Here is a 16,462-nt window from a genome sequence, read left to right on the forward strand (position 1 = left end):
GGGCCAAGCCAAGATGGCTTTGTGAAGACAGCACTTTCTTAGAGCTCTATAGATTTAGTCTTAAATGCAGAAAAATAACTAACTAAATGTAACAATTTTTACATAAGCTAATGGACAACAATTTCGACTATCTATTTTCCAATTTTCATAAATTTTCACAATAATTTTTTCTGTCACTCTTATTTGGAGATTGAACTGCTAAATGAAAATGAACAATTCTATACACTGGCATGCTGATTCCTCAATGTGAAAAGATTTAAAACTAGTAACATCTAATTTTCATGAATTATCTTTGAAAATGGGTGGATTCCAGGAGAACTTTGAAAATCTGAAAGAAAATTGCCTCAAACAAACAGAAGTTTTTAAAGAAATATTACAACAATCACAAATCATGGATATGGAAACAACTTTGAATGATATGGATGGTACACTGAAAGAAGAATCACAGGGTGACTTTTGACTAAAGCAAAATACCAAGCTTCTAAACAAAATAGATGACTTGGAAAATAGAGAAAGGAGATGTAGCATAATGATTTTTGGTCTTCCAGAAAAAAATGAAGTTGAGGACGCAATCTCTTTTAAATACTTGCATTCCTGAAATATTAAATAGTAAATCAATGGAAATGTATATCATATGTCATTGACAGAGCTCATAAAGCAAACAAGGGCACAATTTTATAAATTATTTCAATGATAGTTCTTATAGCAAGTATAAATCTGACAGGAAATTGATAAAATGTGGGGCATATAGTCAGTGCCAGTATATTATGCAAGGTGATAGTGTCAATGTGATGCAAAACTTTTAAGATCAAGGGCCAATTCAGTTGTCATATACAGGGTATTGTGTATATTTCTTTATGTAACCAATGGCCTGCTTTTTTAAGATGGAACAGAAGTTTAAGCAACAAATTTATGAACACTTTTACGATATTAAAAAAATACTGATATATTATGTAAGCATATAGTTAAAAATCATGATCATACTTTTGTCTTTTCTATTTTGGAGCAAGTGGAACAAAGCCAAAGGGGTGGCCCTTGGACTGTAATTTTAGAACAAAGGGAACTTTGGTGGCAAATTTATCTTAATGCCACAGCCCCTCCTGGCTTAAATGACATTAGTATATCCAGGTTGTTAAAAATGACAGCCTTTGAAAAATAATTAGCATTGTGCTACCACACTACTTGCTTAGGGCTTCTATTTATGTTTTATATTTTTATTCATATTGATATATGTCTTTTTAATGATGTTATAGGTATTAGACATTATGATTGTGGTTTGTGGTATAAGTATGTTGGTAATAGAGGTTGTTTTAAATATTAAATACTTTATTCATCACGTGATTTGCAGAGTCTTTAAATGAAGCACATGGTTTTCACATTTTATCTGAAGAAATCTATTATTTATGGATGAAAACACTTATCATTTTTATTGTTTTACTGTTTATTGTGGATTATTAAATAATTAGTGAGCTCCCATTGTCCAGTGAGTTTGTTTTTATCAGTTTAGCTCATTGTGATATTTAAATATATAACATTGGTGAGAAGGTATTCACTTATTAATTTTAAATCTCAAAGCTTCCTTCTTGATAGAGGTAACCTTTTTAGTCAAAAAGTATTTTAATAAGATTATTAACCTATTATCTAGAAATGATAATGATAAGTTACTTAGTTGTATTATTTTTTGATTGGTTAATACTTTTTATGAATTTATAATAGTCATAGTAAACCCTTCTTTGGTCTTTATAATTTATGATATCAAATAAGCTATAGAGTGTTTTGTTTTCTTAACTTTTTTTCTAATATAGTGATTATAGTTGAGAGTTTTATTATTTTTTTCCATGACCAATCTGTTTGGAGTATTGATGGGGTGGTATGAGATTATTGCATATACTGAATAGCTTATCTGTATTGGTTTCCAGGTATGGGACAGAGTTTGGCCAAAAGACATCTAGACTTCATACTTTATAGAGATAAAGGTAAGAAAACCTTTGTATTAGACTCAGAGGAGCTTTTGTTTATTTTGGCACCAAAGAACTACAATAATCTTCCTTTGACATAATTTTACCTGTAATTAATTATTTTTTTTGTCTCATGTCAAGATGCACAAGGCAGATATTGCATCATTTTGCTCTACTTCCTTTGGCCTTTGAGATATATATTTCTGCACTTTTATGACTACAGGAAGTTGTCATCACTTATGTTAAATCACTTCCTGATTAGAAACTGTGCTGGCTGGCTTTCACATTATTATACATAATTGGCTTCTGATAATCTTCCTGTAGAAACACTTATGTCTGAAACACACACTCACTCCTCATACTGCATGTATATATATATATATATATATATATATATATATATATATATATATATATGGTTTACTATTAGATTTTCAAATTGAACTCCATCGACTGTGCTGTTGTCAAACATGGAAGTTCAAAAAGCCAACCTAGGAACGGGTTTTAACATGGGTCGAGATAGGGGAGAGGTTTGTAGTTCGGCAATAACACTGAACACCTATCTCCACCCACGTTAAATCCATTCTGAGGTTGGCTTTTGGTGTTCAATATTACCGTTTTTGAACTTCCATGTTTGACAACAGTACAGTCGATGGAATTTGCTTGAAAATCTAATAGTAAACCATAAATATATATATATATATATATATATATATATATATATATATATTTTTTTTTTTTTTAAATAGAACAGAGACTTTATCAAGAGTTTTCTTAAAGATCTGTGAAACAGACTATCTGGCATAACTTTCTCAATTGACCTCTGCAGATATGTTTAAACAAACTTGTGCCAAAACATAGTGTTAACTATGTCATGCAGTTGTGAGGTTAGGAATCCTTGCCTCATAACAATAAGCCCAAACACATCAATTATGGTGGTCTGATGTTGATCTGTAAAGTCTAGTGTTCAGATATGATCATTACTGGTAGTCAATTTCATAGTTTTTGTCATATGTTACCTATTTATTCATCTGTAATACACTTAAATGTCTCTGGAGTAGTAGCTAAAATTAAGAACACAAACATAATAGCATGAGGATATTTTGGTTTGTAGGATTTTGTTTTGGAAGTTATTGCATACTTAGTTTTCATTTAATGCCTCATTATAGATACAGTACAATTCCAATAATGTACTTTTATACTGCATCTTTATATTCGTTGAGACTTTACAGATCTGTATTTTGAGAAGGTTACTATTCCAGAGGCAGTAAAACATATTAACTTGTGTTTTTTCCCATTTTCAAAACTTTTTATAACATGTTGTATTAAAAGTCTTAGTATCTGTCTTGCTGATGTCAATTAAACTGGTTATAATACAAATTTATGTGTAAATATAAACCAATGGTACATAATTCTGTTGTTCAACCTAACTTATATGGCACATCATTGCAGTATGTAACTGGTGTTAAATCACCTGATATTCTCACTGGCCTTTTATTAGTCATATCAAATTTTCTAAGAGCAAACTCATTGAGATTTCTTGTATTGAGAAATCCACATAGTAGGTTAGATTTGAGATATGCCTGTGCTAGTCAGTGCTTCAGTTCTAATGCAGAATGTAATGTTGTTTTCTCCTAACACCAAACTTTTAATAGGCATTATTTGATTGTAAATGATGTATACCCCATTAACTTTAAGTTATAATCACTATGTATTTTGAGCTATCACTAAGTCTCAATCAGCTCAGTTGACCAGGATGGCTCCTTTTTTCATTTTTTTTTAAGTTTCTAATGATTTCTTTAATTTAACATTAAAATGAGTGAGTCTTTTTGACTCTCTTCTCTTCATTAAATATGACAGTTGTATGTGCATTATCTTGTTCCACGCATCTAATGCATTGTCACTTGCCAATGGTCACACAGACATTTGGTTCTGATATAGCTGGAAGTTTAATTCTTTGGGCAGTAGGTAATAATATGACTCACAGACACTTTTGTTGGAGAATGAGTATAGGGTGAATGATAGATGCATGAAAAGAAAGACATTATAAAATAATAATACACTTCAATGCCTACATTGAGGGATGTGTTTAATGCTTGTTTAGCTCTTTACATTATAAAGGTTAGATAATTTAACTTTGCAACACATAGATAACATTATTTCTTTGAGTTTTGGAATTAAAATACTTTAACACAATGTTTATTCATGAAAAAAACAATGCCATACATATTTTTTCTGCCCATAAACCTTCATTTTATCAGATGTTTTTGCATTGTTGAAATACATGGGGAAAAGGGAGGGAGAATTAAATGAAAATAATAATAAAAATAATATACTCGACTATTTGTTTAGTACTTTCCTTTTTTGATTATGGGTCTAGTTTACATAATATTTATAACAAAAGTTCAATGTTTTCATCAAAAAAAAGTTTTTTGTACAGAGCTCAGACTTCAGCTTATAGATTGGTAGAGTAAAGATGGATAGTCTGATAGTTTTTTTTTTGTCTGTTGGGCTAGGACTTTTGATAATTCTGTGTTTATATTTAACTTACTGTATATTTTCTTATAATTCATTATATATCTTAACTTTTGTATATCTTATTCTTTTTTTAGGCTTGAGATATTCATTTTTAAGTTCCATATTTATAAGAGAAACATTGTTGTTGTTGTGTCTTTCGGATTTTTTCCCAGTTAAGGGGTCGCCACAGCGGAACTCCGGTCCGCTAATGATTGGCAGTAGATTTTTATGTGCCGAGTTGCCAGCTCTGACACACAACCTTCAACGAAGGTACGCCCATTCACGCATATCTCCACACAGATCTCCACACAGAAGACGCTCTAGCTGAGATAAGAGAAACATATTACTTACTATGTCAAGCTGTCTTTTTTTCACTAGTTCTAACAAAGATATAAAATATTTCAATTTATTACATAGATGGACTTAAATATATTATCTTTAAATGTTAATGGTTTAAACAACCCAAGGAAAAGATCAAATCTGTTACATTATTTAAATACAAATAAGGCTCAAATGATTTTACTTCAAGAAACTCATATTAAACATACAAAAGAGGATATTTGGAATCCAAACAGATGTACTATTTTGACCCAATCTTCTTATAAAACTAAAAAAATAGAGGAGGTATGATTTCATGGAAGAAAATATAGACTTCCCTCAAATTATGTATAAACACGAAGATATAAAGTTCTTCTTATCTTTATCATTTTAAACATCATAATAGACTATGGACCGTAATTAATCTTCATTGGTTTCAATGCATGGGACAGATTTTGGCCAAAAGACATCTGGACTTCATACTTGATAGACCTAAAGGTAATTTAATTATAGGTGGTGACTTCAGTTGTATACTATATGATTTGGGCACCATTAAAAGGAAAAAGTTAAAACTGACCTCAACTGCTAAACACATAAAATGGAAATAATCTTTTAATTTAAAAGACACATTTGATATGAAAGACCCCTGTTCATTGATCGTACTCTCACCAAGAGGCCAAAAATATGGCATACAGATTAGACTAGACTTAATTTACTATCCAGTTTTTGCAGGCTTCATAGTTAACAGCATATATATATACACCTATCAGTCTACTTCAGGTTATTCACAGCCTGGAATATCAACTGTCAAAATAGCAAGCAGGTAAGACAGAAATGGCAAAACATCAAAAAATAGTACTCAGTGGGAATTAGCCCTTTCCCCAGTGTAGTACAATCTCAGAGTTAGTATATATAATTAGCAGAGGGTAGGGGGGTACAGGGACCCTTGAACAGTTCAAAAAGGATGTTTTTCTTTTTATTTTCTCCAATGCTTTGCTATTTCTGTTATACTGGTTTGCTGTTTTGCAGATCGATATCATGAGCTTTTGATGAAATATATGTTTTTACTATACTTCATTGCCAGTTCACTTTATGGACAAAAGAAAGGGGTAGCTTCTTTTAATCTAAAAATCATTTTAACTACATTACAGTTCATCAAACAATATTTCACTGAAAACTTCATACTCCAATAGCTTTTTTCCACCCCCCACACTCCATATCATAAATACACTAACTCCATAGTCATACAACCACAGAGAAAAAATACTGTTCACACACTAAGTCACTCCTGCACACATGCATAAACTTTTAAAGATGGTGGCACAACATAACAGAGGACATTATCATGGTAGAAATACTGATCCACACTAATTTGCATTGTAATTCCTATTCTCCAAAACCACAGCAGTAGTACACACTTTTCAATGAAATTTGCTTTGATCAAATGTAATGTCAACGAAATGAGTTTTAGATTAAAATAACCATCCTTTTTCTTTGCCAGTTAAGTGAATTGTCTATCAAATGAACAGAACCCATATATATATATATATATATATATATATATATATATATATATATATATATATATATAAAATGATATATAATTATATATAAAATTATATATATATATATATATATATGTATAGATATTATATATATTTATATATAATTTTATATATATATATATATATATATGTATATATATATATATATATATATCTGTGTATGTGTGTGTGTGTGTGTGTGTGTGTGTAGCTAAAGCTTTTAGGCCACCCATCAGAATATAATTAAAATGAACTCCGTCTTTCAAAGTAAAATTTTTGAAAGACAGACCCCCGGATTTACTAATCCTCCGTGTAAGACTAAGTCTTACTTGGAGGCTGCAGTTGAGCGGATTGACATTAGCGTGCCATGAATATTCATGAGGGCATGCTGACTCATCCGTAACTCTTACACGGACTGAGTAGGAAAGCAGGGGGCGTGTCCAACTGCCGAGCAGAATAAAAGTCCACGCCCCTGCAAGGTTTTAAAAAGCATAGTGTCAACAGACAAAAGCGAGTTCGCTCAAATGTACTTGCACCCAACACCACACTCTCTGACACTGTAAACCCCCATCACAGTTATAAAACGTAACAAATAAATGTTATTTTTTTAAATCCATGATATAGCTGCCCATATTTGTGCTTGTTTGCGCGGGTGTGCCTATTGCTTAACCACAGTTAGCAATTGTGACATTGAAGAGCATATAAGAACTACTTATGCAAATTAATCCAAATAGCAATAGCGTAATGGTAGAGCGTATGAGCAAAGAGGAGGCATTCACAGTTCGATTCCCACCACTCCCCTTCTTATTTATGTTTTAAATCAGTATTTGAAATAATACCTGACATATATGATTAAAATATTATTAAAAACAGTGAAATGGCTAATGTATCAGTGAAAAAAATATATATTTTTAAAGGTTCCAGATATATAATAGCCTGCTCTTAAGCAGCACTTTACCCAACTAAACAGAGGTGCCCATAGTTTAATAGCGCTTTACTCAGCTAAACAGAGGTGCCCATAGTTTAATAGCACTTTACTCAGCTAAACAGAGTTGCCCATAGTTTAATAGTGCTTTACCAGCGCAATGTGTTTGCGCGGACGTGCGCGCCATGCCAACCAGGGCACTGTAGGGCACCGGGGAGCAACGTAGAGCTAAGTTGCTTAAACGCAGCCACACCCCCTAGCCTGTCTAGACAGTAATAAAATAAAAGAATGACAAGGTTCGTACCCAGGACCCTGTGCATCATAATCAAAGTACAGAACCACTAAGCCATGACAACATAGGGGAAGCAGCCACTATTACCATTCATATATCTATGAATGGTAGTTTAACCATTACTAAGCAGGTCTGCAGTCAGCCGAGAATTTTACAAAATGGCCAATCACAAAAAAGTGCGGGAAATGCGGCATATTTAAGCCCATAGGCGGGAATACTCGCCATAACTGATTGTAGCACACATTTGCAGTCAGAATGGCAGGTGTAGGAGAGGGTTCACGCTTCCGAGCGCAACGTTGGGGCATTGAGAGTCCAAATACATGGTTTGGCTCCTTGTCCACCGTCACGAGTCAAGACTCCTGCAGGGCCAGTTCCAAGGGATGGAGTACAAGGCAGAGGCTTGGAACCAGTTAGCTGGTGAACTCACCAGTGCCACAGGCATTCCCCGTAATGGTGAGCAGGTCCATCACCACCATGCAGACCTGAAGAGATGAAAGCAGGAACACCTGAACCAGTGGATACAGGAGGCCCGTGGGATGCAGGATGCCCCACAACTGAGTATATAGCCATGGAATGCAGTATGTAAGAATTGATAATGGAGTATGTATAATGGATAGGTATGTTTCAATATCCCTTCATTTACTTTACAGCTGCAGGTGACCGTGTTACAAATCAGAAAGCCTATGCTGACAGGCTGCTAAGGTTGCGCCACCAGGCAGGTTAGTGATTAGTCTGCATGTATTGTTATATAAAATATGTTTTGAGAGGATGAAATAATGTGTTGTAGTCCAATAAAACAGCCATAGAATTTCCTGAATAAGTCCTCTGCATGTACTGCCAGATAAAAACATCAGAGAGGCAGAAAAAGAGTGTCGTAACCCATTAAGAAAGGTAACATATGTCTGGAATAGTATCTCTGCAGGCACTTTCATATAACATAAGTGAGTGAGCCTGAAAAAAGATTGTTCTAACCTATTAATAAAGGTATAATATGTCTTGAACATGTCTGCCATAAACACCGTTAAAACAAATAAAGGAGTGAGCCTGTGGAAAAGTGTGCAATGTCATTAATAAAGGTCTAAAACCCAGAGTGTGTCTGTGTCACAGAGTCTGAAATGTTGTAGTACCCTTGCATTATACAAACAGTACTGTCTGAAAATGTGCTGGCAACCCAGAGTTATGCAGCCCCACATAAAGTGGGTGATGGAAGTGCTAGTAGCAGTGAAACATATATACAGTCCACAATAGTCAGTTACTGACTGGCATGAATAAGTAAACCTGGCACACATGTAGCATGTAATTATTCACCAGAAATGTGAGTGTGTGTTAAGAAATGCAGGGTTCTGTACAAATCGAAGTGAAAATGTCATGTGAAAACATCCCAGATATGTAGATAAAGAAATATAAATTCAAACAAAAAATATGTAGCAGTAACACCTGAATCCTGGACAGTTAGTATGTCAGATATGGGTCAGGCATATATTGAACTAGCCAATCCCATGACACAACCTAATGTATGGTGGCAAGTGTAATAATACAGGTAGGGGATATACAACTGCACTCACTGGGAATGTAGTGTAGACTAAAAGGTCATTATAAGATGTTAACTGAGGTTATTTCTACACCCTACCATATGTGCATAAACCATGCAATTCCACACCTCAATGGGTATGTGTAACCTTAAATATTTGTTAGGGCATATGTCCTATTGTTTTATAAATATTTGCATTGATGTTGATGCATGTGCCCTGTTCAAACACCACGTTCATGGTGGCCTGTTGCTACCAAACATCCCTGCATGCTGTTGGAATATCCACTGTCGTTCAATATATGCATGCATTATGCTTGCTGTTCAACTGTTGGAACCTTGGTGTGTTGGGTTAATGGGAATATTACTGCATGCTGTTACAACTAATCTGGAATGCTGTTGTTTATGTTGTAATTAAACACACCTAATCACAGAACGTATGGGAAGGCCGGTCCCAGCAGACCCACCTGTCCTTCCTCAGTTGGCGAGTGCACCTGGCACCAGCAGCTCCGGTGCCCAGCCCGGGCTCCCCTCCTCCATTGGTCCTGTGCCACCTTCAGGTGGAAGCACTGCAGGGGATGGGGCTCATCCCCCCGTGAAAGTGTGGGTGGAGAAGGGCCACCCGTCACCCTTCGAAGGGTCCGGGCTGTGGTGCGTAGGGAGATCCAGCATTCATTCACTGATCCCCTACGCCAGCTTGAGGTGAGAGTGGTGTGTCTCTTGGGTCAGCCTGCCCATCCTACACAGCCCCCAGCACAGCCACCCTCGGGGCTGTGAAGGTGCAGTGGTGACTGCCCACTTCACACACATGTCCTCTGGACATGTAAACTGATAATTCTAATTGGCACTACAACATATTTGGTTGTCCTCACCCCTCTCTCAGGGGTGGAAGGTTTCAAATTTCACACCAAATTTCATACATATGCACAGCTGTTGCTGGTAAAGAAATGGGCAGCTATGGACCTTCCCTACACCCATCCTGCACATCCCGAGCTGGTTTCCCTACTGTCTTTCCCTCTTTATGTCCCCTTTTTCACCACTTTCCTATCTCCCCATTTTCTTTTCTTTAAAAGAAATTAGCGTGGGGGTTAGCGGGAGTAAGCACTTTTAAGCAGTAGTTAGTGAGGGTGCATGAGTGTGAGCTTGTGTGCACTTAGCTAAGCATCGCTAAGCGTCGCACAAACCCGCAAACCCACTTACAACTGCTTAAAAGTGCCTTAGTCACTCTGTATGACAAGGCCCTTGTGCTGCTCAGCAGCAAAATAAAATACCCTTGTCAGTCTCGAACCCGGAACCTTGGACACACCAGTCCGCATGAAGTACCACTACACCACAGCAGATATACAATAACTCAGTGCTGAAAGCAATATATCATGCATTACCATGAGTGAATATAAAGGGAAAATAGGAATGGCATAACACAAATCTTGTTCTGTGGGCCTTAACCAGCAGGTGTTGTGGAACTGCATGACAAGACTGTGAAAAGAGAATCAGCCATGCTAGTAGGGCATAAGGTTACAGTAGCAGCTTACAAACCCCACACAGTATCAGAGCAAGATAAACACTGGCATATTTGCATAGGTCACAGGCCAGACCTCCCAACAGTGACTGATTTACAGTGATGACCCTGATTTGTAAACAAATGTTAGCTGTGCCCCTCTGACTCCCTGTGAAATGTACTAACAGTAGGCAGGCAAGTGTTGAATCTCATTGAATGACAAATGTCAATAAGTGAGAGTAGACACCGCTTGCACGTCAGAAAATGTGTAGTAATACATATGCTCTGAATCCCCCAAAGTCTGAACTGCAAAATGTCTGAACTATATCACAGGTGTAACCCAGTTATATGTACCTTTCCCTGAGGCTGTTCAAATATATACGTGAGAGTATCTGAGGCCTGGAAGAGTCAGAAACACACAGGCATATCAGCTTATCTGCTGTTACACACTCTCCAAATAGCTGTAGAATGAATCCCACAAGCATGCTTTTATGTAGAAGTACAACATAGAAATATCAAAGGATGTAGCCATATACTGCTAGCAACCACCTTCACAATGCCATTGTTCAGGTGCTGAAAAGACTGCTGTGGTGCACAGTCAAAGAATACTAGGCTGACCTCTGTCTACCATCTGGATATGTCCACAGGCGGGAGCTACTCAGACAGACTACAAGCCTTCAGAGACTTACAGGTACACAGCAACTCTGCATGTTCAGTAAGATAAACATCACACGATAATAAATAATGCACTCTGCAGTTCTGCACCCCTACCCAAAGGTACTATATACCCGTGTAGTCAGGCACAACCAAGGGTATAGGTAGGCATACACAGTACAGAAATATGTCCGGTTGTCCTGAGCAGACTGTGCTAATGTCAACACAAACCACAAACTGTTCAGAAGTGAGTAACATACTAATGACAGTATAACAGTTCACAAACAGTACATGTGCCTGATATTCATAATTGGTAGTACAACATACTTAGTTGTCCTCACCCCTCTCTCAGGGGTGGAAGGTTTCAAATATCCCACCTAATATATTGCATATGCACAGCTGTTGCTGGTAAAGAAATGGTCAGCTATAGACCTTCCCCACACCTATTGTGTACATCCCAAGCTGGTTTCCCTACTGTCTTCCCCTCTTTGTGCACCCTTTATCACCACATTCCTATCTCCCCATTTACTTTTCTGTCAAAGACATGAGCGTGGGGTTTAGCGGGAGTGAGCACCTGTAAGCAGTAGTAAGCGGGTTTGCACCAGTATGCGCATGTGTGCGCTTAGCTTAGCATTGCTAAGATATGATAAGCTACGCCAAGCTTAGCTTAGTATTGCTAACATAAAATGAGCTAAGCTAAGCTTAGCTTAGTATTGCTAAAATACAATAAGCTCAGCTAAGCGTAGCTTAGCATCGCTAAGCATCATGCAAACCAGCGCAGACCCGCTCACAACTGCTTAAAAGTGCCTTAGTCACTCTGTATGACAAGGCCCTTGTACTGCTCAGCAGCAAAATAAAATACCCTTGTCAGTCTCAAACCTCAGACTCATCAGTCTGCATGATGTACCACTAAGCCACAGCAGATATACAATAACTTGGTGCTGAAACAAATATAACACGCATTACAAGGAGTGAATGTAAATGGAAAATAGGAAAGCCATAGGAATACATTGCAATAAAGAAATATAACATGCATTACAAGGAGTGAATGTAAAGGGAAAATAGGAAAGCCATAGGAATACATTGCAATAAAGAAATATAACATGCATTACAAGGAGTGGATGTAAAGGGAAAATAGGAAAGCCATAGGAATACTTTGCAATAAATACTCTTATATGCCAGTTAATTCCCTAATCCCAAAAGAAAGTACATACTCCCATGCATCCAGTGTTAGCATTAGGAGGTATGAGTAAACTTACACACTGAGAAGAGTGTACTGGAAGAAGCAACAGTCAGGTTTCAGTACAACATGCATTTCACTGGCTACAACCCAGCCTCAGATATGAGACATATACCAACCTTCTGACTGACACAACAGTGTCCACAGCAAACAAGCATGGTCCCCACCTTGCTAAACTGAAAGGCCTACACCTACCTAACCTATCATTTTATAGCAGTGTCCTGAAATCACAGTGAGAACTGCAATTAACACACAGCAGGCTGCATGCAATTACTAAATGGTGGGCACCAATTGGTGCAGAGGCCATCACATGCACATGTGCAGATACCTACAAAAGCAGCCTGTACTTGCTGTCCACACATGCAATAATATCATTGCAGCAACTGGAGAGAGGGAGGGTGAGAGAGACAGACAGACAGACAGACAAACAAACAGAGGCAGTTGGAGACACCAACCAGAATAAAAAAAAAACAGAGGCAGTTGGAGACACCAACCAAAAAAAAAAATAAAACAAACAGAGGCAGTTGGAGACACCAACCAAAAAAAAAAGTCAACAGGTACAACAGACAAAGGTAAGGTATGTAACAGAGATGTATTTGCTGGCATCCGAATGATGTGTCTGAAGGGTACTCTACATACTGTGAACCCTCCATATGTGGTAGTAGTCTGTATCTATATGTATATGCAGATGTGCATATGGCAAGGGCCATACTGCAACTCTTAGTGAAGGCTGGACATATATATGTATTTGAAGGTTGCTAAGCGCACATATCTATGTAGGTTGTAGTGTGTGGCATTGAAAACAGCAAGCAGTGCAGGTATATGTCATGTGGTGGTTAAATGCTGTGGGACTCAGTTACATCCAGTGAGGTCTGCTACAGCTATACGGCCTGAGGACAGTGAAATGCATTCTGCACAACACTGTGCAATATTATTACATAATTGTATGTCTCACAACTGTTTCATAATTGATATTCCCACCATGAAAGGTGGGCAGTATATGTGCCTATATGTGCATATATATATATATATATATATATATATATATATATATATATATATATATATATATATATATATATATATATATATATATATATATGTGTGTATATATATATATATATATATATATATATATATATATATATATATATATATATATATATATATACATATATATATATATATATATATATATATATATATATATATATATATATATATATATATATATATATATACATATATATATATATATATATATATATATATATATATATATATATATATATATATATATATACATATATAGATATATATATAGATATATATATATATATATATATATATATATATATATATATATATATATATATATATATATATATATAGAGAGAGAGAGAGAGATAGATATATACAGATATATATGGACAGCACAGTATGGTGTATGTTCACATTCCCTGGTAACACTGTCTTGTGTGTTTCCTGTAGTCTGCACAGATTACATACCTCAGGCATAGGTATCTGTAAGTAGGGGCACACAGTACTGTAAGGTACACAGGAAATGCTCATCTGTGTCAGCATACCTTTGTGTGTTGTAAGAATGTCTGATGTGTGTGTAATGATGCCTGTACCATGTCCGCAATCACATGTGTGTTGCAGGGTTTGTGTGTGTACCTAGCAACATGTATACTCTGTTACAGCAGTATGCCAGCTATAATAACAACTGTGCACATATGTTAGGTAGGGGTATGGCATCAACGACTAGGGTGGGTTACTGTTTATACTGTAACTGTACTTCACATTCATTGCAATGGATGACTTATTTCTTCATGCATTGGCTTGATATGTACCCCCATGGCAAGGCTGTGCATTGGATCCCAAACACTGCCGAGTACTGGTGTATACTGGTTTGTTATATGGAGTGTGGCAGGCACTGTCAGCCAGTTGTGGGCTGAGCACTGATATGTGGTATTGAATGTGTGTATCCTCTGACAGACGAGCAGATGTTATATATGGCAGTTAACTGATATCTGTACTGTATAATATTAAGTGTGCCACATGACTTGCTCAGACATATCATTTACTTGTCTTCCAGGCTAATGGCCCATCAAAGGAATCCCTCTTACACAGCCGCAGAGGAACAGGAAATCCACCACAGCCTGGTTCAGCACTATACCCTGCGGTTTTCCAGGGCCAGCCAGCACCAGCAGGAGCATACTGCACTGTGGCAAGATCTTGTTCGTCGGGTAAATGACATAGGCATGCATAACCGGACATATGAGCAGGTACGCCATCACTGCAGTTATTTAATTAGACTTGTCCGATGGCGTGTGTCTGATATCCATAGACAACAGCTTGCCACAGGTGGTGGGGTGGCCATACACCCCCCCCTCACCAGAGTGGAGGAACTGCTCCTAAGTGTGGTGGATCCTGCCCTACAGCAGCAACAACATCACACATGTGTCATCATGGAGGCCGGAGCCACCCAGCATGGTGACATGGAGCGTGCAGGTAACATGCCCTAGCTGTAGACTACTGTTACCTGTATTGTTAGATTATGCATATGTGAGATGTGTACTGTGTTTAGCAGTTGTGCTGCCTATTGTGTGCAATACTGATATTTTGAATAGTATCCATACACCTATGCCTGTTGTTCTACTGTAGTTTAGCACACTCGCAGTAGCAATGCCACAGTTGTGGCCATTGACAAACTGTGTTATATTCTTGTAGGTCCCTCTGGTGTGACAGCAGGACAGACGATACATGCTGGTGAGTGTGTTAACATTTTAAAATTGGTATTGAAATGTGCATGTCATAGGTGAGGTGTAGGCCATATACACATAACACACCTATGCATAAAGCATGCTGTCCATGTTTGCTGTGAGACGTTAAACATCTCAGCAAAGTCAGTAGCTGCCTCAATCACATGCAATGCACAGAGCACCAGACACAAATGTGGCAACACTGTACTGCACATTGGATAGGCATAGTTGACACACATGTACACAGCATAACACGTTTGTCATACGCAGTACACCTCAACATGCTACACATAGTGTAACCAGACACCCGCTGCCAGGTCACACTTCAGTATCCCACATGCCATCCACACACCACACATAATATACCTAAGGGGTAGGGGCCTAGCATGGGGCTGTGCAACACTCTTCAACACATAACACAGTCATGTTAGGCAATGCTTCCTATTGGGCACCTCACACACCCTTGTGCAACATGGCTGTGTAAGTGTGAACTTAGCCATGGCACTGCGGTTCAGGTACAGCATGCTAGGCAGTGGTCTAGCACGCTTTAGTGGCCTTGAGTGACCACATGATGCATGATGATGATGGCTAATGGTACTACACCTCATACAGTTACAGTAACCACAGTACTACACATAGCTGTCATTGCTTTGCACCTCCATGTTTTGTGTGTGCACACATATGCACCTATACACATTATGCATAGCATGTTGTGTGTGTGCAGACATATGCAACTATACACAATATGCATAGCAGTCGCATTCTGTACAAAACACATATTTGTCCTGGAATAGGTCACATGACACCCATTGGGTATGTGTGATGTTGAATATTGCAGTCATGTACCATGCAATGTCATGGCTGGCACTGGCATATCTGGAATATGACCCACACTCACCATAGCCACTGTACAATGGCCATGTCCAGGATTGGTATTCCATCACGTATACATGCACCACTCATCCCGTGTGTGTACATAGCATGCATGTGCTACACCTGTGTCCACAATTATCTGCTACAGACACAGACACTGCATTCAGACAGGGAAATCCATGTGACACACAGATAACACATGCAGCCATGGTATGTATACCTGTGAGTGATGGTGCACAGGACATTGCAGAGCTTATAATACTTGCACAGAAATGTTGTGTCCTTGTACACATTGTGTTCCAGGGTGTAGGCAATCACTGAACATGTACACACATGCACCACAGCCATGT

This window comes from Protopterus annectens, chromosome 2.part2 (assembly GCF_019279795.1).
Source record: "Protopterus annectens isolate FY-2018-M chromosome 2.part2, PAN1.0, whole genome shotgun sequence".
NCBI lineage: Eukaryota > Metazoa > Chordata > Ceratodontiformes > Protopteridae > Protopterus > Protopterus annectens.